The sequence below is a fragment of the Hemicordylus capensis genome, chromosome 3 (assembly GCF_027244095.1).
Source record: "Hemicordylus capensis ecotype Gifberg chromosome 3, rHemCap1.1.pri, whole genome shotgun sequence".
NCBI classification, from domain to species: Eukaryota; Metazoa; Chordata; class Lepidosauria; order Squamata; family Cordylidae; genus Hemicordylus; species Hemicordylus capensis.
Genome location: NC_069659.1, coordinates 133,538,159 through 133,548,286, shown reverse-complemented (window position 1 = coordinate 133,548,286; position 10,128 = coordinate 133,538,159).

Genomic DNA, 10,128 nt, shown 5'->3' with positions numbered 1-10,128 from the left:
CCCCCAAAAAGCTGTGTCGCCAATGATGAGCTTGATGCTGGTGCAGCCCTCACACAAATGTCTGTCTCACGCAGACAGAGAGAGCACACATTGCAACCTGAGGCGACACAACCCTTTCAGCCCTAATCCTCTTGCAGAGTGAGTGAGCAGCACACCCGCACAGTGCACACACACAGGGGAATAAAGGCACCTAGACTCCAAACTAGTGGTAATGTTGTATCATGTGATTGCACACAGTCTTTCTGCCCAGTATCTGCGGTATGCATTGGAATGCAATCCGGAAAAGCCTGCCAATTCTAGCTTGCTTTGTTGCAGAGACCTCTTCGTGGTGTGTGGTGTTGTTGTGTGATGTGGTGTGGTGTGGTCGCGTGGGGCCCGGGAAAGGACAGGACAGGTGCAATTCACTGTGCCTGTGCGTGTGTGGGGAGATATATTATGTTTTCAAATGAAGATTGGGTCATGTTTGAGAGTTGATTGACAGCATTTTATTTGAAGATTGCTTGCCCATACATAGATGTGGCGATCACATGCCACAGAGTCAGACAGGTTGCGGAAAAGAAATGTCCAGAGACACGTGCGTGCTGCCATTCTCTTCTTATCTGCCATCATCATCCATGCATTACTCTTCAAAGCTGTGTGGGCTAGGAGGTGGCAACATGCCAAGCCTTGCTGCTCCACTTGCGGAGTGTTGTTGTTTTACGTGCGTCCTCCACATGCTATGTGTGTTCCCTCCTGGCTGTGCCTCTCTGTTGACTGTAGTGGGCAAAAAAAGTTTGGATGAGGTGAGGTTCAGGGCAGGGCACTGTTGCTGGACTTGGAGTGGGATATGGGGCAGCAGAGTGGGGTGGGGTGGTAGTGCCTAATGGGTGTAGTAGGCTGCCACCCCAATTTCAGGGGGATGGGACAAAGGGCTGAATTTTTGTGAATTTCTGAGGTTTTTGTGTCTTTGGGGCAGATGGGGGGGCAGAAAGTGGATCTGCCCCAAAAGAGTGGGGTGGGGTGGTAGTGCCTAATGGGTGTAGGCTGCCACCCCAATTTCAGGGGGATGGGACAAAGGGCTGATTTTTTGTGAATTTCTGAGGTTTTTGTGTCTTTGGGGCAGATGGGGGGGCAGAAAGTGGATCTGCCCCAAAAGAGTGGGGTGGGGTGGTAGTGCCTGATGGGTGTAGGCTGCCACCCCAATTTCAGGGGCATGGGACAAAGGGCTGATTTTTTGTGAATTTCTGAGGTTTATCTTCATAAGGTGCATCAGATTGATTCATTCATTCATCAAGCATCATACTACTCTCAACTCTAAATGACCCCACACTCTCACTTTCTCACACTCTCCTTTATTACTATGACGAGTATGGGAATGAATCAATCTAGCACTCTGCACCCAAGAAAAACCTCAGAAATTCATCATCATCATCATCATCATCTTTGCTGCTGGGGGATGGGGCTGGAGCTGCAGAAGCCTACCCCCATCACCCTATCAGCAAAGAGAGCATGGAGGCCCTTCCAGCAGCAGCCAACAATGTGAGGGAGAGATGCCCTACATACACCTGCTTTGCTGGTAGGCTGATCAATGCCTATCCCATTACTAGCCTACCCAGCTAGCATTTCTGTTCCACCCTCCACTCTCAGGCATGCAGACACAAAAAGAGTAAGCAAGGGGGAGAGCCAGATGGATGACTTCCTCAACAACAGCTGTAACCATCACTGAAGCCAAAACTGTGTAATTTGAAAAACAAAAGGCAACTCCTCCTTTTACACATTGTGTGGTGTTGTTGATGTTGGCTTCTTATCATCTGCTCCTTCTGGGATGATTTCCTTTGCAAAGACACCATTAGGGGATGGATATGTGGTCTTGTAGTGAAGTGAGTAAAGCATTATTTGCGAAATATGAATCAGAATTCAGGAATATTTGGCAAATCCAACAATACTGACAATTGAAAGTCTCTCTGAACAAGGTATTACTTTTATTGACTTAAGTGATGATTTTGTAAATAGAAAGTGTAGGGGAAAGGCTACTTTGAAGAAATATATTTTGTACCTATAATACATTTCTTCAGAGAAAGTTCTCTGTGTTCTTCCTTTTTCCATTCATGTGTCATGCAAAAACTCTGAAAAGACAAAAAATAATCAAAGTAAGTGGTAATACTATTTATTTATATAGATACTTCATTTTGTTTGGGTCCAGCCAGAGTTCAGCATGGAGGTGGGAATGAAGCTGAGTTCGGGCCACACTAACTAATCTCTCCCCTCACCCTTAATTTTTAACTCATGGGGTTGAGACTGCATCCCCTGGGCCCATGTAAAGACCTGAGTTCAGGTCATAGCATTTGAACTGGGGACTTTCTGGCACTTAACCACACACTCTTTGCTACTATATACAATATACAATATACAATATACTATATACTATATACTATATACTATATACTATACTTACACTCTGATCTATTTAAATATTTCCAGTTTTATTTACCTGAAGTGAGTGTGTGTGTGTGTGTGTAATAATTTTAGAAGGTAAAGTTATTGACAAGTTTTGCTGCAGCAACATTCTCTCATCCATTTACCAGCTAAGTAAGGATCAAAATGCTTTCTCCTTTGAATGTTTGCTGTTGTATGTGGCTTGCTGATCACACTTCAAGAGACACATTGCTATTGAATACATGCCATTTCCAACATTCCCTACGCTTTCCCCACAGATCAGCTCTATATAAATACTCAAAATCCCAAATAGCACAAGTGCATACCAGCTGCATAACAGAAAAAAATGATCTAACCATTCCCAAAATTATGTCAATATAGGACACTGATCTTTTTCATGGAGAACAGCACCATCTTCTGGTCATATTAAGAGTGTGTGTGTGTGTGTGTGTGTGTGTGTGTGTGTGTGTGTGTGTGTGAGAGAGAGAGAGAGAGAGAGAGAGAGAGAGAGAGAGAGAGAGAGAGAGAGAGAGAGAGAGAGAGATGTATGTGACAATCCAGCAAAGCGAAGTCAAAGGCACAAGTCTGGTTCACAACCAAGGTAAGGGTAACAGCTGGCGAATTAAGCTTCTTATTGAAAAACAATATATAGATAGATAGATTATTTATGGCCAGTGGCCAAAACAAGCAATATATACATGTTTTTAATAATTTTTGTTCCACTACGGCAACTGCAATAAAAATCTCTCACACTCCTCCTTCACTTCGGTTCAGCAATTTAGGAATAACAGGTGTCACATTTAAACCATGAGTATCCAGTTGCAGATCCACAATTTTTTAAAAGAGAAAACACTGTATTATGCATATTTAACAAACTACAAGGTATCCTTTTTGATTAATCCCATTCTCTATGGCTGTACCTGTCCCCCGCTCACCTTTGAACTGACATACAGAAATAACTTGGCTGCCATTCTGCATATAGTATACAAGGGACTGTCTTTTGTAATTTTTGCTAGATATACAATTAACACTCCCTAATACAGAATGAATAATTAATTGAGAAGTGCAAAAGTGTGCAAAATAGAACCAGGAGATGGCGTTCTTACACTGTAAGAGGTAAATGAAAAAAACTTTCTCAAATGGAAAGAACTCCGATTCCACCAAACAACTCTCGCCCACCAGCAGGCAAAAGCAGTGGCTCATGAAGAAGGCACGGGATAAGTCTGCACTGCAACATGGCAACAAATCCAAGCCCCAGGAAACTCCCACAAAACATTCTGGAAGGAAATGGGAGCAATGACATATCTGCACCTTTGAAGCTACCTTGTTTTACATGAGACCCTTGGACCATCTAGCTCTGTATTGTCTATACTGACTGGCGGTGGGTCTCCAGGCATGGGTGTCCAGAGGAGGGGCAAGGGGGAGCATGTGCCCCCCTGGATTGAACCAGCCCCATTGCATTCCATGGGGTTTAATCCCAGGTAAGTGGGTATAGGATTGCAGCCTTTGCCTGCCCCCCCCCAACAAATGTTCTGTGGATGCCATGCCTGCCCACTGCTGCATCAGGGTATGAACTTCCTTGATCACTGCAAGGCTCTAGAAAGCCCAGCTAGCACCAGGCTCACAGGCAGTATGCCTCTGGATACCACTGCAGGGCGCATTCCAGGTCACTCACTGTTCAGCAGTAGTTTACTTTGGCTTGGCAGGATTCTCTTGAAACCGTAAATAAATTTTGTTGCGCAAAGCCACCAGCAGGGGGACCAGTCTTTTCTAGCTTGCATGAACCATCGTACAACGGGAAAATACAGCTTTAAAAAAAAAAAACACAAGCCGACCCCCACACAGAGCATCAGTGCGCTCTTTGGGGCCGGCTACCTCCCCCCCTACCCCAGTCTCTGGTCAGGCTGAGTGCCAGGCCCAGGCTGCCAGGCTGAGTGCTGCCACCACAGCTGGGCCCGCCGCCACCTTTCATCCGGGCTTGCTGCTGACTCCTTGCCTCACCTCCGTGGCCAGGTGGGACCACTGCCTGGCCCACTACGGCCGCTGAGCCGGGCCCGCCACCTCGTCTTGCCTCCGCGGCCGCGCGGCCACCCAAATCTCCCACCACTGCCGCCTGGCCTGCCGCCGCCTGGCCCACTACTGCCACCACGCCGGGCCTGCCGCATCGCCTCCGCAGCCGCCCGGCCAGCCAGTTCTCCTGGGTGTGCCTCAGCCAATCAGGCACCTCTGCCACCCAGCCAATCAGCTGGGCACTGGGACGCACATTCAAAGGCATACCCAGGAGAATTAAATATATAGATTGTAGTACTGTAACACAAAGATAAAACCTAAAAGGCGGCATCAGAAATGTGAACGGCACTTTGCTAATAGCGCAGGGACAGCAATGTCGAAACACAGGCAGTACGGAAGGACACTTAACGGACATGTAGTGACACTGTTGTAGGGTGTAATCTGGAAATTGCCCAGGAAAGCAACAACAGGAGAGGGGGGCATATCAACTTCTCCTGCTTGTGGACTTCCTAGAGGCATCTGGTGGGAATGGGATACTGGGCTGGATATGCCATGGGTCTGATCCAGTGACTCTGAAGCTCTTAAAGAAAGCTTCAGGGAGTGCAACTATTTATTCCTTGTCCCACTTGGCTCTCCTTCTCTAGCTGCTGTGCCATTCCTCCTTGAGTTTAGATAGCATGCTCATTGCAGGCAGGGAGCTGACTTTGGTCTCGCTTTCCTTGTGACATTCATGGCCACCATAAGTGGCGAAGGACACTAGCTTAATGCCTTAGACAAATTCATAGAGAATGATTCTACGAAAGGCTACTAGTTTGGATGGCTATAGGCTATTTCAGAAGTTATCACCACTTCAAGCCTGGTAACCCACATTAAACCACAATTCAATCAAATGTGTGAACAAATGTAGTCTGTTTGTCAGATTACTGACTTGATATACAGGTGAAACTCGGAAAATTAGAATATTGTGCAAAAGTCCATTAATTTCAGTAATGCAAATTAAAAGGTAAAACTGATATATGAGACAGACGCATTACATGCAAAGCGAGATAAGTCAAGCCTTAATTTGTTATAATTGTGATGATCATGGCGTACAGCTCATGAAAACCCCAAATCCACAATCCCAGAAAATTAGAATATTACATGGAACCAAGAAGACAAGGATTGAAGAATAGAACAATAGCGGACCTCTGAAAAGTATAAGCATGCATATGTATTCAGTACTTGGTTTGGGCCCCTTTTGCAGCAATTACTGCCTCAATGCGGCGTGGCATGGATGCTATCAGCCTGTGGCACTGATGAGGTGTTATGGAAGACCAGGATGCTTCATTAGCGGCCTTCAGCAATTCTGCATTGTTTGGTCTCATGTCTCTCATCCTTCTCTTGGCAATGCCCCATAGATTCTCTATGGGGTCAGGTCAGGTTTGCTGGCCAATCAAGCACAGTACATTGTATACTTTTCAGAGGTCCGATATTGTTCTGTTCTACAATCCTTGTCTTCTTGGTTCCATGTAATATTCTAATTTTCTGAGATTGTGGATTTGGGGTTTTCATGAGCTGTACGCCATGATCATCAGAATTATAACAAATTAAGGCTTGACTTATCTCGCTTTACATGTAATGCATCTGTCTCATATATCAGTTTCACCTTTTAATTTGCATTACTGAAATTAATGGACTTTTGCACAATATTCTAATTTTCCGATTACCTGTAGGTCACCTTAAGTGGCGCAATGGGAAAATGCTTGACTAACAAGCAGAAGACTAACAGCTTGACTAACAGCGGTTCGAATCCCCACTGGTACTATATCGGGCAGCAGCGATATAGGAAGTTGCTGAAAGGCATCATCTCATACTGCACGAGAGGAGGCAATGGTAAACCCCTCCTGTATTCTACTAAAGAAAAACACAGGGCTCTGTGGGTGCTAGGAGTTGAAATCGACTTGACGGCACGCTCTATAGATTACTGTATGGGCTTCTTAGTACAGAACCATCCCCACCCCATTCCAGGCATTCGTAGGGCTTCTCTCCTGTGTGGATTTTGTGGTGATTCATAATGATAGGCCTACAAGCAAAACATTTCCCACACTAATACAGTTTATCTCCTGTATGAACTCTCTGGTGGCTCACAAGATGTGAACAGTGCCAGTGAGCAAAACATTTCCCACACTCCAAACATCTAAAGGGTTTCTCTCCATGTAGCTTCTCTGGTGGATCACAAAGTCTGACTGCTGGGCAAAACAATTCCCACAATCAGAGCACTTATATGGCTTCTCTCCTGTGTGGACGCTCTGTTGTAGGTCCAGATGTGATTTCCAGCCAAACACTTCCCCACACTTCCAGCACTTATCTCTAAGTGCTCAGGTGTATCTCTAGCATGGGCTTTCTGCTGTCTGACAGGCTTCATTTTCTCAGCAAAACATTCCTCACAATCCAAGCAGAAGTTCTTCAGGTCACCTGCTGGATTAAGAGGATAAAAACCACCACATACAAGGGTGTCTGGGTCTGGGGGGATAGGACAAGGAGGGCATTTGCCCCACCCTAACCCTAACCTTGGATTAAGCCAGTCACACTGAATTAAATGGAACAGACTCCCAGATAAATGGGTATAGGATTGCAGCACTTGCCACACCCCTGGAAAAAGTCCTACAGAGGCCCATGTCTTCAGGATTTCACAGGAGCTCTTTCTCAGTCCAGGGACTGGATTTGGGACCTCCTGCATGCAAAGCATGTGCTCAGACACCGAACTGTGGCTCCTCCCCGAGGATGGATAACTCTATTGCTTGTTGCATGCATTATCTTTTTTCACACATTATACAAGCCCCGGTTCTAATCATCCCACTGAGTTGGCTCTCTTCTGACTCATTTCTATAACAAACTTGCCTCCCATTAGTACTGCTAGCCAAATAGATAGTGAGCCCTTTCTCACGATTGATAGCGAGCCCTTTCTCTCCATGGAGAGTGGGAAGGAAGGCTGCTTACACTTACCTCCCCTTCAGATGATCTCTTTTCTCTCCCTCGCTCTGGGCCACCCCAGCACCCCCCAAGTGCAGTTATGGGGCTGCTGAAACCTCCATTCTTCCCTATAGGAAAAAACCTTAAAGCCCTTAAAACCTTAAAGCACTTTTGGGGTGCTGGGGTGGCCCAGAGTGAGTGGTGGTGTAGTGCACAGAGGGTGCTAACCACCCCCATGGGTTGCTAACCCATGGGGTACTGGGTTTTGTTGTTTCTATAGTGTTCTGAGTGTAGATTCTTTGGTAGCATATAAGATTTTCAATGACAAACCATGAATCCACTCTCATTGCTAACCTTAAAGACACATTAACTTCAAAAATCACTTAAAAATCAGCCCTTTGCCCAATTCCTTTCAAATTATTCTGATAGCTTCCTTGCCCCCCTTGGGCACTACCACCCACCACACTCTGCTCTAGGCCACCCCTTTCCCCCTGACATGAAGCTGTACATTTGCTGTAATCCTCATTATTCCCTATGAGGAATTCAAAAATACTTTTAAAATTCACCAATAATCAGAGGAGTGTCCAATTGCCTTGGGGTTTTGTGGGTGGTAGGCACCCCTGGGTGCCTATCACCCCACTTTTGTGCCCCTATGTGCTCAAAAATATGGGATATGGGCAGGTCCAGGTCCCATTATATCCTATGAGAAAAATAATAAAAATATTTCAAATATTCATTAAGAAATCATAGGGGTGTCCGATTGCTTCAGGGTTTGGGTGGTTGTTGGCACCCATGGGTGCTCCACAATAGGGAATAATGGGCTGGTTCGAGTCCCATTATACCCTATGAGAGAAAAATAAAAATAAATTTCAAAAATTCATTAAAAATCATACGAATGTCTGATTGCTTTGGGGTTTGGGTGGTAGGTACCCATGGGTGCCAGCTACCATACCACCCACTTTTGGAGGTTCTAACCAGTTCAAATCAAACCACCCCCAGTTTGGTTCAAATTCAAACCTGCAGCTCGAACCTGATGGCTGGTTTGGTTCAAATTCGAACCATCGAACCACCCTGGTTCAAATTTGAACCGGTTCGTACATCCCTACAGAACACACCAGTTTCTATGCAGTCCTCATTTATTCAGATCTGAAGATGCCAGCAGATGAGGAAAGTTGTAGGCAGACGTTAGAGCAACGTGAGGAGTAATTTTTCACATAGGTGGTCAAGTATTAGGGTTGGCTGCCAAGGGCACACCCCTGTGCACCTGAGCACACCTTTACCAATGTGCCACCTTACTGCCAGTTGTTGCCCTTTAGAGTTCTTTTGTTTATTTTGAATTGAAGGTTATTGTATTGATAATATAACCTTCTACCTCCTCCCTTAAAAACAAGCACACACCTATGCTCATTCATGTTTACTCATATATAAGCTTCACTGCTGTGAATGGGACTTCCTCTTAAAAAGGCACGGAGGATGACCATGAGTTTTGGGGAAAGTGTGGCTGTGCATTGACAACATTGCTCCTGTCCTGACTGATTGTGGGAATTTAAATGGCAAAAAAATCTAGTCTCAAAACTTTAAAGCATGCTTGTGCAGAAACCTCTGGAATTTGGGACAGAGACAGGGGCACCCAGAAGTGCCCTCTTTGTACAGTTCGAAAAAGCCCTAGCTAGAGAACACTTTAAAAATGTGCCAGTAAGGGAGGAACGTTATGAAACAAATATCGGGTTCTCAACCCCATCCCCATGTGTGTTTCACAAATCTAACGGGATCAGGGTGGGGCATTTGCAGAAGAAAATCAGCAGGTGATCACAATTCCCAGGTGATGATTCTCCCTGAAAAATGTTCCATTCCTGATCAGTTTTTAATAAGAATACATTAATTATCCCATGGCTATTTGCACTAACATACACAAGTGTGGAAGTGCTAATTGTCTTTCTCATAACATGTAATTCAAGCATGAGCCAGTAGTCACATCTGGCGACAGAAAATTTCTAAGTCAGATGTGTTGCTGTGTGAAAAAGTGTTTCCTTCAAAACATCCTGTAATAAAACACTGAAGTCATGGTAAGAGGAAAACCTAGGTAGAAGTGATTGTGTAGAAAAGGTAGGAGGAAAAGCTAATGGGGTTTTCCTCTTACCGTGCTTCCACACAATCAAAAATAAGGCGTGCACACAGCTCCCAAACCTGGGTAGAAAACAGTTTTTGACTGAGTGAATGACCTCCCTATCTGCCACCAGTCTTGTAGTATTGAATTTATTTCTTTGAAAATTAAGGCTATCAATTCAAATTTCTCATGTTATACAACATTGTCCTGATAATGACTTTACACTGTTTTGATCTACAACAAAATTTAAAAAAATAAATAAATGTATTGCCTTAACTGCATGCTTGCATGACTTCTACTGTGCAAGCAAGTTAAACCAACCTCATTATCTGCATCCTGTAGAGATCTAATTTTTAGCAAAAGCCTCCATGCCAGTCAGTGTGAAGTGTGGACAAGATATGATAAATCATTCTCACAGATGTAGGCACAAAGAAACAGAGAATAGAGAGCAATTGCAATCTACATGGGTCCATAACAAATCTGCCAGATCACCTCGAGGCGATTCTTACGATCAACAAAAAGCGGGCTAAGGGAGCTGAGCCCACTTTTTGTTGATTGTCTGCTGCCACGGGAGCTGCGCGGCTCTTGGCAGCAAACCCCACCAATTCCCCCTCCCCTTAGGGTTGTTTTTTTTTTTTTAATCG